Source organism: Schistocerca cancellata, chromosome 5 (assembly GCF_023864275.1).
Source record: "Schistocerca cancellata isolate TAMUIC-IGC-003103 chromosome 5, iqSchCanc2.1, whole genome shotgun sequence".
In the NCBI taxonomy this organism is placed as follows: domain Eukaryota; kingdom Metazoa; phylum Arthropoda; class Insecta; order Orthoptera; family Acrididae; genus Schistocerca; species Schistocerca cancellata.
In genome coordinates this window covers 809,930,949-809,952,456 of record NC_064630.1, presented here as the reverse complement: position 1 = coordinate 809,952,456, position 21,508 = coordinate 809,930,949, and the positions used below count along the sequence as shown (strand labels likewise).

Sequence of the window (21,508 nt, the reverse complement as noted above, 5' to 3'; positions counted from 1 at the left end):
GTGGCCACTTCCCACTGAACTGTCTGCAACAGCTAGGGAGTAAAACCAGGGGACAATGGCTGAAGATGACCCTGTAGCTCTAAAAAAGTGTGTCATCTGACCAGAGTTCAAAATGCAGATATTACTTAAATGGACAAGTCACACGATAATTTGACTCATGGAGCAAGTGGTAGCCAAGTCCTACTGCACACTGTGTGCATCGAGGTCCCCCATGAGGAGGAACGGATGGGGGAAGTGTCCAGAAGAATTTAGTTAGTGCATCTGCATCCAACCAACTATGAGGTGGAAGACAAAGAACGAACTGTGATTTTTAACTGGTACGAGAACGCCCACTGCAACTGCTTGTATGAGTGTGGCAAGAGGGACAGGAAAGGAGTGGCATCTGTCAAACAAAACAGCCAATCCATCCTTAGTTGTATCTCCAATATAATAATATTTGCTGCACTGCAGGGGCGGTAGCCCCATAATGCAGGTGTGTCGATGACTTTAAACTGAGTTTCTTGTAAGCATATGCAGAACAGTCTTTCCTGGGCTAGCAGCTGTAATTCTTCCAAATGTGATTGGTATCCATTTAAGTTCCACTGCAACACGGAAGCCACTGTGGGAGCCATTGATTGGCAATGATTGTCCTGTCTTCCCTCCCCAGTGGCAGTGATTTACCAGAGATGTCCAGGGGAACGTTAGATGGTGCCTGGATTTTCAGTTCCTCCATGTGGATGTGAATATCTTCGACAATAAAATCACCATCACAAAGGGAGAGCACGCAAAAATCGAACATTTAGCTACCTTTGATTTCTAACGACTTTTTGTATGATTTTTTTTTACTTAGGGGAGGAGTTGCTTGCATGGTAGTGAGAAAAGCTTAGAGGGCTTCTGATGATATGCAGCGGTATGTGGCTGAGAATAGTAGTGAACATCGCAGATTGCACAGTTTTGAATGCTTTTTTAGCTTCACTATATGATGGTGGTTGTTGTGGTCTTCAGTCCAGAGACTGGTTTGGTTTGATGCAGCTCTCCGCGCTACTCTATCCTGTGCAAGCTTCTTCATCTCCCAGTACCTACTGCAACCCACATCCTTCTGAATCTGCTTAGTGTATTCATCTTTTGGTCTCCCTCTACGATTTTTACCCTCCACGCTGCCCTCCAATACTAAATTGGTGATTCCTTGATGCCTCAAAACATGTCCTACCAACCGATCCCTTCTTCTAGTCAAGCTGTACCACAAATTTCTCTTCTGCCCAATTCTATTTAATACCTCCTCATTAGTCATGTGATCTACCCATCTAATCTCCAGCATTCTTCTGTAGCACCACATTTCAAAAGCTTCTATTCTCTTCTTGTCCAAACTATTTATCATCCATGTTTCACTTCCATACATGGCTACATACCATACAAATAGTTTCAGAAACGACATCCTGACACTTAAATCAATACTCAATGTTAACAAATTTCTCTTCTTCAGAAACGCTTTCCTTGCCATTGCCAGTCTACAGTTTATATCCTCTCTACTTCGACCAACCTCAGTTATTTTGATCCCCAAATAGCAAACCTCATTTACTAATTTAAGCGTTTCATTTCCTAATCTAATTCCCTCAGCATCACCCAACTTAATTCAACTACATTCCATTATCCTCATTTTGCTTTTGTTGATGTTCATCTTATATCCTCCTTTCAAAACACTGTCTATTCCATTCAACTGCTCTTCCAGGTCCTTTGCTGTCTCTGACAAAATTACAAAGTCATCAGTGAACCTGAAAGTTTTTATTTCTTCTCCATGGATTTTAATTCATACTCCAAACTTTACTTTTGTTTCCTTTGTTGCTTGCTCAATAAACAGATTGAATAACACCAGGGATAGGCTACAACACTGTCTCACTCCCTTCCCAACCACTGCTTCCCTTTCATGCCCCTTGACTCAGAACTGCCATCTGGTTTCTGTACAAATTGTAAATAGCCTTTCGATCCCTGTATTTTACTCCTGCCACCTTCAGAATTTGAAAGAGTTTTCCAGTCAACATTGTCAAAAGCAAGTCTACAAATGCTAGAAACATAGGTTTGCCTTTCCTTAATCTATCTTCTAAGATAGTCGTAGGGTCAGTATTGGCTTAAGTGTTCCAACATTTCTACAGAATCCAAACTGATCTTCCCCGAGGTTGGCTTCTACCAGTTTTTCCACTTGTCTGTAAAGAATTTTCATTAGTATTTTGCAGCCATGACTTATTAAACTGATAGTTCGGTAATTTTCATGTCGGTCAACACCTGCTTTCTTTGGGATTAGAATTATTATATTCTTCTTTAAGTCTGATGGTATTTCGCCTGTCTCATACATGTTGCTCACCAGATAGTAGAGTTTTGTCAGGACTGGCCCTCCCAAGGCTGTCAGTAGTATTAATGAAATGTTGTCTACTCCCAGGGCCTTGTTTTGACTTAAGTCTTTCAGTGCTCTGTCAAACTATTCATGCAGTATCATATCTCCCATTTCATCTACATCTATGTCCTCTTCTATTTCCATAATATTGTACTTAAGTACATCGCCCTTGTATAGACCCTCTATATACTCCTTCCACCTTTCCGCTTTCCCCTCTTTGCTTAGAACTGGTTTTCCATCTGAGCTCTTCATATTCATACAAATGGATCTCCTTTCTCCAAAGGTCTCTCCAATTTTCCTGTAGGCAGTATCTATCTTACCCCTATATCCTTACATTTGTCCTCTAGCCATTGCACTTCCTGTCGATCTCGTTTTTTAAATGTTTGTATTCCTTTTTGCCTGCTTCATTTACTGCATTTTTGTATTTTCTCCTTTCATCAATGAAATTCAATATACCTTCTGTTACCAAGAATTTCTACTAGCCCTCGTCTTTTTACCAACTTGATCCTCTGCTGCCTTTACTACTTCATCCCTCAAAGCTACCCATTCTTCTTCTACTGTATTTCTTTCCCCCATTCCTGTCAATCGTTCCCTTATGCTCTCTCTGAAACACTCTACAACCTCTGGTTTAGTCAGTTTATCCAGGTCCCATCTCCTTAAATTCCCACCTTTTTGCAGTTTCTTCAGTTTTAATCTACAGTTCATAACCAATAGATTGTGGTCAGACTCCAAATCTGCTCCTGGAAATGTCTTACAATTTAAAACCTGGTTCAGTACCTCCAGGCCTCATCCATGTATACAACCCTCTTTCATAAGTCTTGAACCAAGTTATGCTCTGTGCAAAATTCTACCAGGTGGCTTCCTCTTTCATTTCTTACCCCTATTCCATATTCACCTACTACGTTTCCTTCTCTTTCTTTTCCTACTGTCAAATTCCAGTCCCCCATGACTATTAAATTTTCGCTTCCCTTCACTGTCTGAATAATTTCTTTTATCTCAGCATACATTTCATCAACCTCTTCTTCATCTGCAGAGCTAGTTGTCATACAGACTTTTGCTACTGTAGTAGGGGTGGGCTTTGTGTGTACCTTGGCCACAATAATACATTCACTATGCTGTTTGTAGTAGCTTACCCGCACTCCTATTTTTTATTCATTATTAAACCTACTCCTGCATTACCCCTATTTGATTTTGTATTTTTCACCATAGGATATCCATCTCTTTAACTTTCAATTCCAGAATTTTCCTTTCTTCATTATAAACCCCATACTTTGCTTCATAGTGGGTGATCCCCACAACAATTTAATACATTTCAGAAGAACTGTACAAGAATGGCCCAACTTGCAAGCTGAGCCTCTAAAATTTGCAAACATAGCCACCCTGTCACATGCCATAGTGGTATGACCAAATCTTTGGCACCCGAGTCATCACACTGGACTGGGAACAAACAGTCAAACCTTTAAGATGGATATAACCTGCAAGGATTTGTTAGGCAGTTCTTAAGTACTGTATGTTAGAATACATGTTGCAGTTTATTCCAATGTGCCATTAACTCTCCTCATACAGTACTGTAGTTCTGTGCCACCCACATTTTTCCATTCATCACTTAACTCCTCAAGGGCGATCTCTCGTATCAGAGCAAGAAACCATACCAATATAGAAATTAAGGGTGTTACGAAACTCAGTCACAACAGGGTAGTCACCTAAGGCCATTCATTCCAGAAGCTTAGATACTTTGGTTTGAAATGGTGGCTTCAACTAGAAGTGTTGCATTATGAAGTCACTTATCACTTTGAAGACCCACCAATACCTTCCAACGCCTTGCAAGTATAGAACGGGGATACCTCCTCAAAGGTTCCCTCTGCTCTCTTGATTACAATAGAAGTTTTATGGCAGGCCGGTGACCTGTTACTATAATTCTGAGACTGCTTCTTGGGCAGACTGACCAACTGAGTGCTCTATATTGTGTATTGTGTGGGTGTAGGTACTACCCAACGGTACACCCATCCCACCAGGAGTAGATGCTGATTTACATCGCTCCACAAGGATGCCCTGAGCCGCTAGGGAAACAAATTTTGACACAGACAGAGTCCCATGTGCCTAAGCAAGTCTTGTATAACTGGGGGGGGGGGGGGGGGGAGGAGTAGTTGTGGTGATGGCGGCAGTGGTTGTGGTGGGGAGGGGGTGGCAAGGAGACTTGGTTTGCCTCACCATCCACTCACCTAAACAGTACATAGCTCATCTTGAGGTTTAAATCAAACAATGGAAACTCCAGGTAGGAATATCAACAATGTAGGAAAAGGTAGATCGTTACTTACCACAAAGAAGACAAGTCAAGCTTCAGACAGGCACAACTAAGACTTAAATCTTTTAATTATGCCTGCCTGCAACTTTGTGTGTCTTCTTTAGTGTGAGTACCAATCTGTCTTTTCCTCCATTGTTAATGCATCTAGAGGTTGAGGTTTTTATAGTGTTATCTACCTTTCTCACTGTGCAAGCAGTGAAACCAAGGTTCTTATTCTCCGAAACACCCAACATCCACCCACCACACCTAACAATTGACCCTGAAGTATGCCCAGAGCTTACAGTACAAGACATCTGGCAGTGTTGTCCAGTCCTCAGCTCAGGAAACCCATGGTCACTGTATCCACACCCTGCCACTGCTGCCAGAGCTCCCTGCCTGAGAAAAACACTGCCCACCTTTCCCTTGGTTGTAGGACGCTTCGTCAGGACCCTCCGCAGAAGGCTGTCTGGCTTGAGTTTTCCTGCCAGTAGATATACTAGTGCCTGCATAGCTGTCAGTGTCACTGAGGCCCCATGTCCTGTTAAGGTGGTGTCCCCTGTGAGACATGTATTTTCTGTAACTCTAAAACTAAGGCCACTAGCAAAGTTCTATGAAGTGAAGGTGTCCAAAGGTTGATTAACTTTTCTCCCACATATTCCCCACAGTCTAGTTGACAGTGGTGAGGGCCTTTGTTCACAGGTATGAAGATGATACAGCAGTAAAGGATAGCTTGGAAACGAGCAGAGCAATGCATCGAGCCTCAGTTCATGATACTCTATTAGGGTTTGAGATTTCTCAGAGTTATTCAGGAAGGATTGCGAGGTGACTTAATTACAAAGTTTCTCAAATGCCTTGAGAGGTGGTGAGGAGGAGGAATACTTTGGGGTGGAAATGCTGCAGGCAGAGACTGATGCTTCCTCTGTTGCTGTGGGCTGGTACTAAGTAGTAAAGTTGCATTTCCAACTGAAGCCGTGAATAAATCCGTTACCTTTAACTAGTGCAGTGTGACTGGATCTGTATGTGGGTCTGCAGGTTAGGCAGTTTGATATAATTCTGTCTCCTCATCAGAGAGGTGTCTTGATGACAAGTTTCTGTCTGAAATTGGCCTGGGATGTGTGTGTGTGTGTGTGGGGGGGGGGGGGGGGGGGAGGCATCAGAGGGTGGTTATGGCAATCACTGGGATTGTGTGGGAGACATAGTGGGAAAGGGAGGTCAAGCTGGACTTTAATTTAGAGTAGGGAAGAGAGGTTTCCTAAGGGGCAGTGTCGCGGATGGTGGTTGCGATAGAGGTAAAACAGTTGTCACTTTTGATGTATTTGACCAACACAGTTAACAGCTACCTCAGTTGGTGTGAAGTGTTTTGTTTAAATTTACACCTGGATTCAACAGAACTATACTGAATGAGTTCAGAAAACAAGGAGCTGTAAGGTGGATTTTAAACAGAGACAGAAACTGATCATAATGGTGGTTGGCTGAGGCAATGTATAGATCAAGTGCAAGGTGGGAAAGAACCAAGGATTCATCAGTTTGAAATTTAAGAAGAGATAGTTGGAAAAAATGTGTTGCTGCCAGAGGTGAGAACTTTCAGTTGAAAGTTTTAGGACTATTGACAAATGTGGAGACAGAATAGAGGAAAAGTATGTGGGACTGTATTCTGGCGACAGACAGAGAAAGTCTGAAGTAACTATCCCATTTATACAGGATAACACACTATCATGAACATGTCAAGATACTGAAACGAACTTGATTGGAAACTTAAGGATCCAGAGGGATAGGTAAATATGTTTATGTATAATCCACTAACTCACGATTCAAGATATGGTAGCCATTATATTTTCTTTTTTTAAAAAATGTAATGATACACTTTTTAATGGCATTTGAAAGCTCTTAAAAAACGAGCGTGGTGATATAACACTTGTGTTTAAACATTTGGCAAAAATATTTGACAAATGTGAAAATTTGAAGACAAAGCAGTAGTAAGTGAGTATTATAGTGTAAACACTATCAAGTGGGAATCTCTTAGCAAGTCTGCTGCTGTTACAGGCCTTTTGACTGATTACTTGTTTCCACAAAAACTATCCACTTATACAGGAGTGTGTGCAACTACTTGGAATTTTCTTCCTAAGACATTTTTGTAACACTAAAGGTTATCACACAGTTCTATTTACAATGATGGTAGCTGCCCCTGTATCTGTGTTACATACAGTAGTGCCAGGAGGCAATATATTTTATAATAGTAGCATAGGCCTATTTTATGCCACAGGTAACGATGGAGCCTCACACGAGTGCTCCCACTTGTCTGCATTTACACTGCGATTGCTGTTTCTAGCCATCTTGCCTTTCAGTTTTAGGAAATTAAGCTAATATTTTAGCAAAAAGTTTCAAAACCAAGTTTCACAAGAGCTATCTCATTCTCTTCTTTTCCCGAGCTTTTAAATGCCGTTAAAGGAGTATATTGTTTGATTACAAAAATTACTAGTAACTTCAATATTTCAAGTAATACAAGAGTTAAGCACCAAAATTTTCACAAAATAACAGGGGTTTTATGTCTTACACAAATCACCCTTATAAAGCCTTCAACTTCATTTATGGTTTCATTGGTTAACTTCAGACACTCTCATAATCACTGTGCCTTTATAAGTCAAACATCAAAATAGGCAGTCATCTACGGGAACTATGGTGGACACTTCCAATGCCAACCTTTCAATAGGCTGTATGGTAGAGGAGTTATCAACATCAGATATTTGACTCCCTGGTTTTGCACAGGTATATCAATGACAGCTCTCCAGTCTAGACAACAGAGAGAAAATAGTTCTCCACATTCCTGCAACAGTAACTCCTTTCCCAAACTCAAATTCATATGGTCCATTTCCAGAGCCAGAGCAACCTACATTGACATAACCCTCCCTTTCACTGGAGCTTTCATCCAAAACTCAGTTCACATAAAATAACCCAATACGCAGCAATACTTCGCTCAAAAGCTGCCACTGATTCACTACAAACCTAGGCATCTGTGGCAAACATTTCTGGACCAACAAAAAATTCTTCTACACAGACAACAGCTGCCTTCTCCAGGCTTTCCTCTACTGCAGCTACCAAACTGAAGTTGTCCAGACGAATCTCAGCAGTCTTCTCCTTCAATAAATACAGCTTCCATTTTGAAAAATCTGACACGCGTTGCTTAATACCTAGTAGCACACATTATATAGCCAGGTCCCTACTTAAATTGAGAATCTCTACAAGATATCCTTACCATGCTATCACTGCCTCCTTCCGTAGCCTTCGTAACCTTCACAGTGTCCTAATCAAGTGTCCCTTGTCTTTATTTCTACCCTTATAATTGTTCCCCCAATAAAACTTGCCCCTCCCATGAACACTTCAACTCCACCACAAGCAAATTCTACAAATTTGAAAGCGGAGCATTTGTATGTTATCTACCAGCTAATATGATCCCTGTATTTGTTTTTGTTAGAATGGTATGACTGGTTGAGTGTATGACTGCAAATGAACTGCCTAGTTAAGATACACCCAATATCCAGTTGCTGAGTATATTCTACAGCCCATGTGGGCAACCGGCACCCCATGGTCTGCTCCTGGTCCATAAAAATAACTTCGTGCCTACATCTGTGCTTCACACTGGTAGCAGGTGACAATGGCACATGAATTACTGACTCCTTGTGAATTGTGCTGATTTGAGCAATGGCTACAGGGTCCATCACTTGGTGAACAATTAGTACTCTGCTATCAGTCCACGTGCAAAGCTCTGTGCTAGTTGTTTGTTAATTTCGTATCAGTCTTTCCGTGCATCTTACTGAGATTATTCACATAATGTCTGACATTCATGAAAGTAGATGCTAAGATCACCAACTCAAGGAGAAATAGATAAAGAGCATTATTTCTTTACCAAGTGCAGAGAGAAAAGTTTCTGCTGCTTGTGCAGTTAACCACTATCTGTTATTGAGGAATATACAGTAAAGCCCCATTTTTATGTTTCTGTGTCGTGCATTTTATGTTTCCCTGTTTTTAACATTCATTTTTTTGGTCCCAACGGAAGTCCTATTCCTTCAGTACAATGCTTTCCCATCATTAATGACTGTGTTACAATGTTTCCGGGAATTTAAGTTTTCTTTGATGTTATAATGACTTAACATTAATTTTCACACAGATTTATTTAAAAAATGTGTTGTATTCCTGCTCAAATTCAGTCTTGGAACAAAGCAGAAAACACAGACTATAACGAAGTTATTGATCATGTAACATACCAGTAGCACGGTAAGCAAAATTTTCCATTGTCAGCATGTTGGGTCACATGTTTGTAGTGTTTGGAAGGGTGGGAAAGTATGCTGTGTCACAGCCTTAATGATAATCATGATCTGATGGTAATTACCAGTAGCAACCATGCTCCAGCTCAACGCATTTTATTACAGTAGCCTTAATTTAATTTTACAGTCATTTAGAAAAATAAACACTTTGAAGACAGCCATCTCTATAATGGGCTTTCATCAACTGTCATTACTTCAATGTGAAATACGCTAATCCGAGGCATGCAGTAGGGTTGCCAACTTTTTTTTTGGTCAAAATAAGGGAGACTTTGACCCGACAAAATTAATAGGCCTAACACAACTTATTTAAATCTTAAAGCAGGTTTATTGCATGGACCAACCAAAAATCTTCTTCATAACAATTATAAGCTGAAGGCCTACAGAATTTTTTACTTAAAACTATATTTGTTTACACTTTTGACAACAGTCTGAAGTTTGTGACCCTTCTTTACAAATTGGAACAATTAATCACATGTGTAACAAAAATTAACACTTACTTGTAGCTTTCATTAAATACAGATTGCAATGGTTCCTATCAGACCATTTGCTGATCATCAAAGAAAAAATTCTTTCAATGTGAGCATTAGATGCCAGTATACTGAGAACAAAGCCAAAAATCTTATTTATCTCCTTGGTTCTAATTCCTTTGACCTCTGCCTCAATCATCATGGATACCCACTCATCATGGATACCGACTTACCGTCGGTGGCAATTTTAGCATTTATTATATTTTTCGAACAACAAAATTCACTGTACAGGTTATCCTCATTTATGTCTACCTGAATATGAGTACACATGTTCTGAAAATCATTGAAAATAACTGAAAACTTTAGGGACTGTGGGAGCAAGGACTGAAATGTAGCATTGTCAGAAATGTTTACATTTTTTACAATGTAAGTATGAAAGGTATCACAAAATTCAACAAGATTATATTGAATTTTCTTCTGATTGACAGGATCTAATCTATTTAAAATCTTGTGTGCATTGCTTCCACAAAACGAGTCACCTTTTCTTTGCAAACTTTTCTTAGACAAAGCTTCAAAGGCACTACAGAACTCCATAACAGTTAAATCTCCAGATACTTTGAGGTTTCCAAAATAATATTTCCAATGTAAGAAATAAATTGAGCATATGCTCCAAGAATTAACATTTTGCCTGGATACTCAACACTAAAATATAATTTCAAAGCTTTAGGTGTTTCATTTCTGCTTTGATAATAACTTATTATTGGCTCCCAGCTCTTTATTAGCCTATCAACAGCTGGTGTGAAGGACAGCCACCTAGTAGGCACATGCCTTAAAACTTCACATCAATCAGTACCAACAAAACTAAAAAAGATTTTAATTCTTTCCTATGTTTTGCCGACACTTAAAAGTGTCCATAAATGTTAACTATCATTTCTATGTCTACATCTAAGACATCAGAAGCATATTAAATGCCATTATGGATTATGTGATTTGTGCAGTTTGCTTCAAATATTTTGTTATTTTTCACACTCAACAATTTCATCACGGATTTATTTGTGCCATAATTGACACTAGCATTATCGCCACTATAAGAAGAAATGCTATTTACATTTAATGAATGAGATTCAAGACCGTTTTCTATCAAAGCATGAACACCATGAGCACTCTCATCTGCTTGTTCCACAAAATCTAATGTCAGTTCTACCAGGGGCTCCAGCTCACAGTCTCAGATTTGACTGAAATTCAGTACACTAATTCTACCATGTGTGGAACACCCAGGTACAAAGTATTAGCTTCCCCTGCCAATTAGTTCCAGAATTATGACTTGTGAAAGAAGGTGGCGTGACCTGGAAATTGGTTGGTTGGTTGGTTTAGGGGGTTTGATGAGGGCTAAACATCGAGGTCATCAGTCCCCAGTTCCAAATAGACATACTTGTAAAAGGCCTATACAGTAAAAGCGTAACCTCTACACCCAGAGGGAGGGAACACCAAGGGGCACCGAGCCAAAATGAACACCGCAGTAACACAAAATAGAAGACACTTAAAAGGAGCAGAGCAAATAGTTGACTAGAGTAAAACAGACTACAGTGGTTGATGGATGAGGTAAAAGGTCAACCACTTAACTACAAACGAAGAACCTCCAGCTGGAAAGTGTCGATAGAGGTAACAACACAACTTTTTACCTTAAAAGAAACTATTTTGGCAGCCATGTCACAATTAAAAGTCGCTGGAGTGGGTGTAGCCTGAGAAATCATGTGAGAGCACCCACACTAGAGCAAGTGATAAAACCCAGCTGCACGGATAAAACGTAAAACTGAGTTAGCTATAGAGGCATCGTCACTGAGAATTAAAGGAAGTGCAGCTGGTAAATTAAAGGACTGCTGCAAGGGGGCTGAAAGGGGGCAGTCCATCAGAAGATGGACCACTGTCAGTCCTGCATCACAGTGACACTTGGGCAGGCTCTCATGACGAAGGAGATAGCTGTGGGTCAACCACGTATGTCCAATTCGGAGACGGCAGAGGACAACTGAGTCCCTACGCGTGCCCCTCAAGGATGAGTTCCATACAGCCGTGGACGACTTGACCATGCGGAGCTTATTTGGCGTGTTCAAGACAGACCATTCAGAGCTCCAGACATCACGGACCTTGCGATGTAGGGCTGACCGGAGGTCTCGTTCCACGAGACCAAGCTCCAGGTGTGGCGAAGTGGTGGCCTGCTTGGCCAACGATCAACACGTTCATTTCCTGGAATGCTGATGTGGCCCGGGGTCCACACAAACGTCACTGAACGACCACACTTGGCGAGAGCAAAAACAGCATCTTGAAGACCTGGAAATTGCAACCCGCATCTGACAATCTATCTTCAGACCCAACTTCAGGTCTTAATAACTTTGGAACTGTTCCACACAGTCCAGTGAAATTTTTACAACCCAGTAACATCCATTTAGAGAACGCACTCTATGAATCAAAACACCAACAACATATTTCTGACGGAAAAAAATCAAAAAATGTGATTAAAAAATGTAATACCTTAAAAGGTACCTATTGTGGGTGCCCTCTAAGCCAAATATAATTCACTCAAAAAGGGTATAAATTTTTTGTGGTAAGCTTAATGTGGTCTAAACACACACAGAACTTATCATGCCCGTAACAGTCACAAAAACTGAGTTACATGCACACGAAAATACAAAAATTTGAAAAATTACCTGAAAAACATTGATTTTTGAAGTGTGGTAGCACAAAAGGGACAAGTGGTATCCAAGCCAAATTTCACACACTGCATAAGTAGACCATAATGATATATATCTCAAAATTTTAGCATGTTATTGCAAGACATTTGTGCACAATGGAAGTTGACACATGTATTTGGTGATGTGGCCACTGTTCCACAACACAAATTTGTAAAAACATATCATAAACTGTTCTGCGTCTTCTTATCCTCTCCCACAACTGTTTAATCACTAAGCAACAACATATAGACAGATTACCACAACCTATCATTAATGTTTACTATACCTTAACTGCTAAAAACTAGTCGATTGTGCTTCGAACAGAAGTTCTCCCACACTTTAGCTACTGTACTCTGTACATTGAATGGCAAATTGTACTGTCTTCCCGACACTGTGGTAGGAACTGGAACTGTCATAAGAATATGTTCAAAAGGAATCCAACACCTGTCTGCCAAATGTGGCCAATGAAATGCTCTTGCTGGTCCTGCCGGTGCCATGAAGTTCACAAATACATCACCTTCTGCTTCACAGCACTCTGCAACACATCCTAAGTACCATTTGTCATCATAAACAGCAACAACATAGCAACCTGGTTGTATGTTGCTTCTTTTGCTTCTGAATCCTGAGTCAAACACACTGTGAAGACACATGTTGTGCATGAACCTATAGTTATAACCGGCCAGTCTGCTCATCTGCACATTGTCAGAGTCCGCTGGAGAGAAGTGATGATGGCTCCTTGTGCCTGCAACATTTTAAATGTGTTCTTGTCTGCTTTTTAGCAACTCTTCAACTGATTTCACCTCATCTTTTGAAACATAGAATGTTGTATGCCAGAGATATTTTTCTGTACCCAGGTAAATAAGTGAAGAGGTGTTAGAATGTGACCTTCTGTAGGGTGCTGCAGACTAGCTCGTGATGCCATGCGCTTAATGGTAGCACCCATACCATCACATACATTTTTACCATGACTTGTTGCGAAAAAATTCCATTCTGTGTGAATCTGAAAATCATGGTAATGCATGCATAAATTTTTGAGATTTTCACAGTTTTTGTACTGACTAGCTGCCCCATCACTGAAGTATTTCGCAAAATGTATGTGAGGCAGCTTGTTTTTCACATATGCCATGACAGTGCAAATGTGGGCATGAACTGCACTGGCATCATGAATTAAACAGTCACTAAAAATGCACAGGTTCATGACAGACACATCACCTGATTTACCTCTATAGTAAATCGCAAATGGTTGGAGAGTTGCTTGACTGTTGTCCCAATGATATCCTTGGATGGCATCTTAAACTATAAATGCATAATTTTCAGAAAAGTCTAGTATCACTATAATTTGATCTTGTTTAAATTATCCTTACAAAACTGGAGATAAGCCGATTGTGCTGTTGCTGTGAAGCTGTTTGTGGTCAGTTTGTCTGTTTTTTGACAACACATTTCAAGAAAATCTTCCACTTTGCTTTGTTTCAAGAATTGTGCGATCCATGTGTGTCCATTGTTTATACGAAACAAGTTCATCGTCATCCATAAGGAGCTCACCATACAGTTTGTTATTCACGTGTTCTGCAAGATTTGCCTTTTCACACCTGTGTATCATGCACTGGTAGGAACTGAAGTCACACACTAGCAGCTTCATTGCACCTCTGTAATCCAGACCACAATCCTTTATAGCAGCAAACATCTGCTTAGCATTTTGATGGGTCTCTCATACACAAACACTGTGTGTGCCCCTTGCACTTACAGGCACAACCCATTTTGGCCGAAGATTGAAAAACGATGATAAACCTACTTTGGTACTGGGATACTTTTCCTTGAATTCTACATATAGTTTTGATGTGTTGCATAGCAACAGTCTTTTTTGCATCTGTGCACGTACATTTCCCATTTTCACTGTTACACAGTCTTTTTTTTCCAGGTATTATTTCGCTGTAGTCATTATTTTCATAAAACTCCGACACTAGCAACTTTATTTCTGAACTAAATTGCTTCCCCTGAGCCTGCTGAAGTTGTGAAAGCACTCCTTGGGTTGCTTTTATTTTCCTAGCTTGCTTTACCATATATGTAGAAACATTGAATTCCTTTGCAGTGTAGTAAATAGACCAGCTGGAAGGTGCAAGGGTAAGAACAGCTACCTTTTCCTGGCGTGTGGACACGGCACATTTTTCTTTCAAATCGTGCACAATTTTGTCCAAATCAGAGCATTTCTGGCATGATTTCTGTTCCTTTGGAGCAGATAGTTCTTCCTCTTCCACCATTAGTGTGTCAGCTATTTTGTGTTTTAATTCCATTTGAGCTTCTTGTAGTTTTCTTCTACCATAGCTGGGCCCCTCTCTTTTCCCAACTTTGTGTGTCTTCATGGGAGACAAACCAAGAGCAGTCACTTAAGTATTTAACTGCTCATCCACTGTGGTTGTAGGTGGCTGATACTCTTCATCATGTAAATTATCAGAATATTCTTCATTTTTTAGCAGTGTACCACACCTGGAACATAACTTTTGTCCTGGTTTCGTGTTAAGTCCCATGCACTGATTCACTTTCAATACTGATTTTATATCAATTTCTCTGAGGCTACACTTCACTGTCTTTTTATGAATCCGAAATGGATCAAAACAACAACTTTGTAGGAAAGAATACTTATCCAGAAACACTTTCATATAATGATAAACACTGAAGTTTCCTGGAACTGTACTTCTTGTGCCCACAGGGTGTATTCCCACATCTCCATAGCAACAAATCTTGGTCCGATTCATCCAGATCATACAGTACAAAGCGGAAGCCACATTTTGTCCTATATGTTATTTTATGACAATCAGATGCTTGTGCTCTACCAATACTGCAACTTGTTTGAACAAAAGCACCACTAGTACACTCTTCTGCCTCCACACTGACTTTCCAGAACAGTGCTGACTAGACTAGGCCACTGTTTCTATGTTTCGATACAGTGTATCGATACGTGGAACTGTTTCAGTGTTTCGGAACGGCTATGGTTCACTGTTTCGAAACAGTGGTGTTTCATTCCGCTCCTGTCTCGGATAACCGCACCAGATTCAATCTCGAGCCAGACACAGAAACTGTATCGTTGTTTCAAAATAAAGCTGCTTCAGTCCACCTGTGTTTGGAACGGACTAATTGTATCGAAACAGTAATGTTTCATTCCGCTCTGTGTCGTACGAGATTCGGGCTCGGCACAGATACTGAAACACAGCATAACACTTCATGAAACACTTTCAAAAGTGTCGAAATCTTTTTGACAAGCAATAGCATGAAGCTTAAGATATCCGAAAATAAAGCTTCCTTTCTAGCTGACTGTCATATTACGAAATGGCGTAACATCTGCTTTATAAACACTAACCGAACAATAAAACAACGTATACTATTCAGATTCAAAATAATAAATATGTGAAAATCATTCGATTAAATTACACTTTTTTTTTTAACAAACACTTCTCTTTTCATGTACAGTAATCGTATTAAGAAATGCAAGTAAGCATACAACATTTTGAATAAAAAAAGGTGTAGAGTGATAGATATTAGATATATACATAAATTTGATCTAGGTATAATTGCAAGCAATCTGTTTGTCATATCACTGATATTGTAATTGTGAACGGGAAGGGCTGGGAAGCATGGTGACTTTATAGTAACGGTTCGTAACACCTTGAAAGACAAAATTTTTTCTGTTATATTTTGTTATTTATTCGAATTATTTGGCGTTTCTGTGAGTCTATAGTCACTGTGCCTATTATCCACAATGATTCCCTTTGTGTACATGGAAATTAGCAGGATGGGTATATTACCCATACTAACGGAATGTGGGAATCCCAGTAGCATATCCGTTGTTTCTGCAGTTTGCTCCTATCTCCAGTTCCGTTCGTGGTGGTTCTTCTGTCTTCAGCTACGGCTGTCCTCAGCCAATTGAAAAGTATGAAAGTCACACAACACGAAAGCAGCGCATTTGCTGCAGGAAATACGAAACTGCCGAGACGCCCAAGTGATAGTTTCATACTTTCTGCGAAATGATTAGCGCTCTTCATTTGTGTTTATATGGACATACTTACAGTAGACATTCAAGATGATAAAATGTGTAGGTTTATCAGATTACAAAACACAAACTGTTTCACTGTGTCGAAACAGCGTATCGAAACATTACATTGTACTGTTTCATTTGTTTCGAAACAGTTAAGTGTTTCAGTTTGCCCATCTCTAGTGCTGACCAGTCTGAACTAGAATCTTAAAAACATGAGGTAACCTGTAATTGTTGCTCGTTTCCTTTGTTGTTCCTGCCTAACAATGACTCATTTTGTCCCTGAAAACTACCATTGTTTAACTTTCTGTTGCTTAATGGTTCCCAACAATTGCTGCAGCTTTATCTGAAACAAGCTGTCTGCATTATCACTATTACTTGCTAAATCATGTTAAAAGAAACGTAACCAAATACATCTCTGTCAACTTTTATTGTATGCAAATGCCTTGCAATAACAAGTTGAAATTTTGCCACATGTTATATTATGGTCTACTTATGCAGTATTTGAAATTTGGCTTGGATATTACTTGTCCCTTTTGTGCTACCACACTTCAAAAACCATGTTTTTCAGATAATTTTTCAAATTTTTGTATTTTCGTGTGCATGTAACTGTTTGTGTGACTGATATGGGCAAGATGAGTTCTGTGCGTGTTTAGGCCACATTAAGCTTACCACAAAAAAATTTATACCCTTTTTGAGTGAATTAAATTTGACAGAGGGCACCTACATTATGTACCTTTTTACGTATTAAATTTTTTAAAATCACATTTTGAAATTTTTTATTTTCCCTCAGAAATATGTTGTTGGTGTTTTGATTCATAGAGTGTGTTCTCTAAGTGGATGTTACTGGGTTGTAAAAATTTCACTGGACTGTGCAGAATAGTTCCAAAGTTATTAAGACCTGAAGTTGGGTCTGAAGATAGATTGCCAGATGCGGGTTGCAATTTCCGGGTCACGCCACCTTCTTTCACAAGCCATAATTCTGGAACTAATTGGCAGGGGAACTTAAAATTTTGTACATGAGTGTTCCACACTTGGTAGCATTGGTGTGCTAAATTTCAGCCAAATCTGAGATTATCAGCTGGAACATTTTCTCAAATTGGTTGAATTGACATGTAATGACCCAGTTTATTTCTAATGCCAACACAAGGTCCAAAGTACCTGATTATTACAGGAAACATTTTCCTATTCTTGAAATTCAACACACCTGAAGCCACAGAAAAAAGGTGCTACACTCCTCTGGATCATTAAGCACATCTAGAAAAATCACTTACACTTCTAGGCATTAATATGTTTTTTGCAATAGACTCTGCTTTTGTCCAACCACAACGTATTTTTTTGGCCACATCCGAATCCATAAATATGTTCTTTGCAAGTTTATTTGCACAGTCCACACTAATGTAACTTAGGTTGTGTTTCACTGTACGATACACAAACGATAACTCACCCACTGCAACTCAGTCCCACTAGTGGTGAGTCTGACAATCACTCAGGCATTGAAAATAGCTGGATATCTTAGAAGTGTTACTTCCCCTAACTCTGCTTTTGTGTCCTTTGGTGTTGGTGTGCTGCTGACAATCTGTATTACCACCATGTGCTACGCTGAATTCATGCTTGCAAAGGGTGCAATACGCTAGAGAATCGTTTCCTTTTACAGGATTAACCCACAAATGAGTTTCTTCCCATTTCTTCTGAAAAGTACAGAAGCACTTTCCGCACTTTTTATACAGAGATTTGGATTCTTCAATTTCGCGTAACTCGGATTAGGCCAAATGACAAAGAAACAACGAAATCACAACGTGACTTGTGACACCATGATGTGTTTTCTGTTCCCTACATATCAATGTAGTAACTGTATCAATAATACTATGCTGTAACTATCATCCAGCAAGGACATTCAAAAAATATGCAGCAGGTTTAAATCTTAATTGGTGTCTTTTTCTCAAATGTCTCCCATATAAAATAAAAATGGGAGAAGGAAGTATGCTTAAAATTCAGAAGAATACGGGAGTTTCTGTATAATATGGGAGCGTTGGTAACTCTAGTATGAGGTCCAAGGCTGGTTCAACCTGATATCAGACTTAAACATTCCTCATGTAGATGCTCCATAACAAGTCAATTTTCGTACTCTTTCTCACCCTGAACTAAGTGACGACCTTGTTGGTAACAAACCATAGATTTTGTGCCTATTGTTCTCTGTTTACGAAGACCGCCAACTGTTTCAACAAAAATTTTGTTACAACTTTTATTTACCATAATTTTATAATGATTATGAATAAGTCGTCTCATGCTAGGAAACAAATATCTTTTAAATGTGGTTTCATGAAATGCTTTTGCTCCTGTGCTTTATTTACACTATGCACAGGATAAGAATGAACAGCATTCAGCCACCGCCTTTGTGATTATCAACTGCACGCGCGCGCGCCTTAGCACAAAGCCACTGCTTTTGTGATAATCCTAAGAGTATTAAAACATACAAACGTGCATTTCCTTTTTTATTTATTTATTGTTCCGTGGGACCAAATTAAGGAGAAGTCTCCATGGTCATGGAACGAGTCAATACATGGAATTAGAACACGATAGTAGAAACAGATAATATGACATATGTTGTTGTTGTTGTGGTTGTGGTCTTCAGTCCTGAGACTGGTTTGATGCAGCTCTCCATGCTACTCTATCCTGTGCAAGCTTCTTCATCTCCCAGTATCTACTGCAACCTACATCCTTCTGAATCTGCTTAGTGTATTCATCTCTTGGTCTCCCTCTACGATTTTTACCCTCCACACTGTCAATGCTAAATTTGTGATCCCTTGATGCCTCAAAACATGTCCTACCAACCGATCCCTTCTTCTAGTCAAGTTGTGGCACAAACTTCTCTTCTCCCCAATCCTATTCAATACCTCCTCATTAGTTACGTGATCTACCCACCTTATCTTCAGCATTCTTCTGTAGCACCACATTTCGAAACCTTCTATTCTCTTCTTGTCCAAACTAGTTATCGTCCATGTTTCACTTTCATACATGGCTACACTCCATACAAATACTTTCAGAAACGACTTCCTGACACTTAAATCTATACTCGATGTTAACAAATTCCTCTTCTTGAGAAACGCTTTCCTTGCCATTGCCAGTCTACATTTTATATCCTCTCTACTTCGACCATCATCGGTTATTTTACTCCCTAAATAGCAAAACTCCTTTACTACTTTAAGTGTCTCATTCCCTAATCTAATTCCCTCAGCATCACCTGACTTAATTCGACTACATTCCATTATCCTCGTTTTGCGTTTGTTGATGTTCATCTTATATCCTCCTTTCAAGACACTGTCCATTCCGTTCAACTGCTCTTCCAAGTCCTTTGCTGTCTCTGACAGAATTACAATGTCATCAGCGAACCTCAAAGTTTTTACTTCTTCTCCATGAATTTTAATACCTACTCTGAATTTTTCTTTTGTTTCCTTTACTGCTTGCTCAATATACAGATTGAATAACATCGGGGAGAGGCTACAAGCCTGTCTTACTCCTTTCTCAACCACTGCTTCCCTTTCATGTCCCTCAACTCTTATAACTGCCATCTGGTTTCTGTACAAACTGTAAATAGCCTTTCGCTCCCTGTATTTTACCCCTGCCACCTTCAGAATTTGAAAGAGAGTATTCCAGTTAACATTGTCAAAAGCTTTCTCTAAGTCTACAAATGCTAGAAACGTAGGTTTGCCTTTTCTTAATCTTTCTTCTAAAATAAGTCGTCAGGTTAGTATTGCCTCTCATGTTCCAACATTTCTACGGAATCCAAACTGATCTTCCCCGAGGTCGGCTTCTACCAGTTTTTCCATTCGTCTGTAAAGAATTCGCGTTAGTATTTTGCAGCTGTGACTTATTAAACTGATAGTTCGGTAATTTTCACATCTGTCAACACCTGCTTTCTTTGGGATTGGAATTATTATATTCTTCTTGAAGTCTGAGGGTATTCCGCCTGTATCATACATCGTGCTCACCAGATGGTAGAGTTTTGTCATGACTGGCTCTCCCGAGGCCATCAGTAGTTCAAATGGAATGTTGTCTACTCCCGGGGCCTTGTTTTGACTCAGGTCTTTCAGTGCTCTGTCAAACTCTTCACGCAGTATCTTATCTCCCATTTCGTCTTCATCTACATCCTCTTCCATTTCCATAATATTGTCCTCAAGTACATCGCCCTTGTATAAACCCTCTATATACTCCTTCCACCTTTCTGCCTTCCCTTCTTTGCTTAGAACTGGGTTGCCATCTGAGCTCTTGATATTCATACAAGTGGTTCTCTTCTCTCCAAAGGTCTCTTTAATTTTCCTGTAGGCAGTATCTATCTTACCCCTAGTGAGACAAGCCTCTACATCCTTACATTTGTCCTCTAGCCATCCCTGTTTAGCCATTTTGCACTTCCTGTCGATATCATTTTTGAGACGTTTGTATTCCTTTTTGCCTGCTTCATTTACTGCTTTTTTATATTTTCTCCTTTCATCAATTAAATTCAATATTTCTTCTGTTACCCAAGGATTTCTATTAGCCCTCGTCTTTTTACCTACTTGATCCTCTGCTGCCTTCACTACTTCATCCCTCAGAACTACCCATTCTTCTTCTACTGTATTTCTTTCCCCCATTCCTGTCAATTGTTCCCTTATGGTCTCCCTGAAACTCTGTACAACCTCTGGTTTAGTCAGTTTATCCAGGTCCCATCTCCTTAAATTCCCACCTTTTTGCAGTTTCTTCAGTTTCAATCTGCAGTTCATAACCAATAGATTGTGGTCAGAATCCACATCTGCCCCAGGAAATGTCTTACAATTTAAAACCTGGTTCCTAAATCTCTGTCTTACCATTATGTAATCTATCTGATACCTTTTAGTATTTCCAGGATTCTTCCAGGTATACAACCTTCTTTTATGATTCTTGAACCAAGTGTTGACTATGATTAAGTTATGCTCTGTGCAAAATTCTACAAGGCGGCTTCCTCTTTCATTCCTTCCCCCCAATCCATATTCACCTACTATGTTTCCTTCTCTCCCTTTTCCTACTGACGAATTCCAGTCACCCATGACTATTAAATTTTCGTCTTCCTTCACTACCTGAATAATTTCTTTTATCTCGTCATACATTTCATCTATTTCTTCATCATCTGCAGAGGTAGTTGGCATATAAACTTGTACTACTGTAGTAGGCATGGGCTTTGTGTCTATCTTGGCCACAATAATGCGTTCACTATGCTGTTTGTAGTAGCTAACCCGCACTCCTATTTTTTTTTATTCATTATTAAACCTACTCCTGCATTACCCCTATTTGATTT

The 21,508-nt window shown here is 39.6% G+C and overlaps 1 protein-coding gene across 1 annotated transcript in view; it reads right to left on the bottom strand.

Moving 5' to 3' along the window:
- The window catches only part of LOC126187813 (endothelial differentiation-related factor 1 homolog), an 83,266-nt gene that overhangs the window by 9,223 nt on the left and 52,535 nt on the right, over positions 1-21,508 (bottom strand). The gene's annotated exons all lie outside the window — the stretch shown is intronic.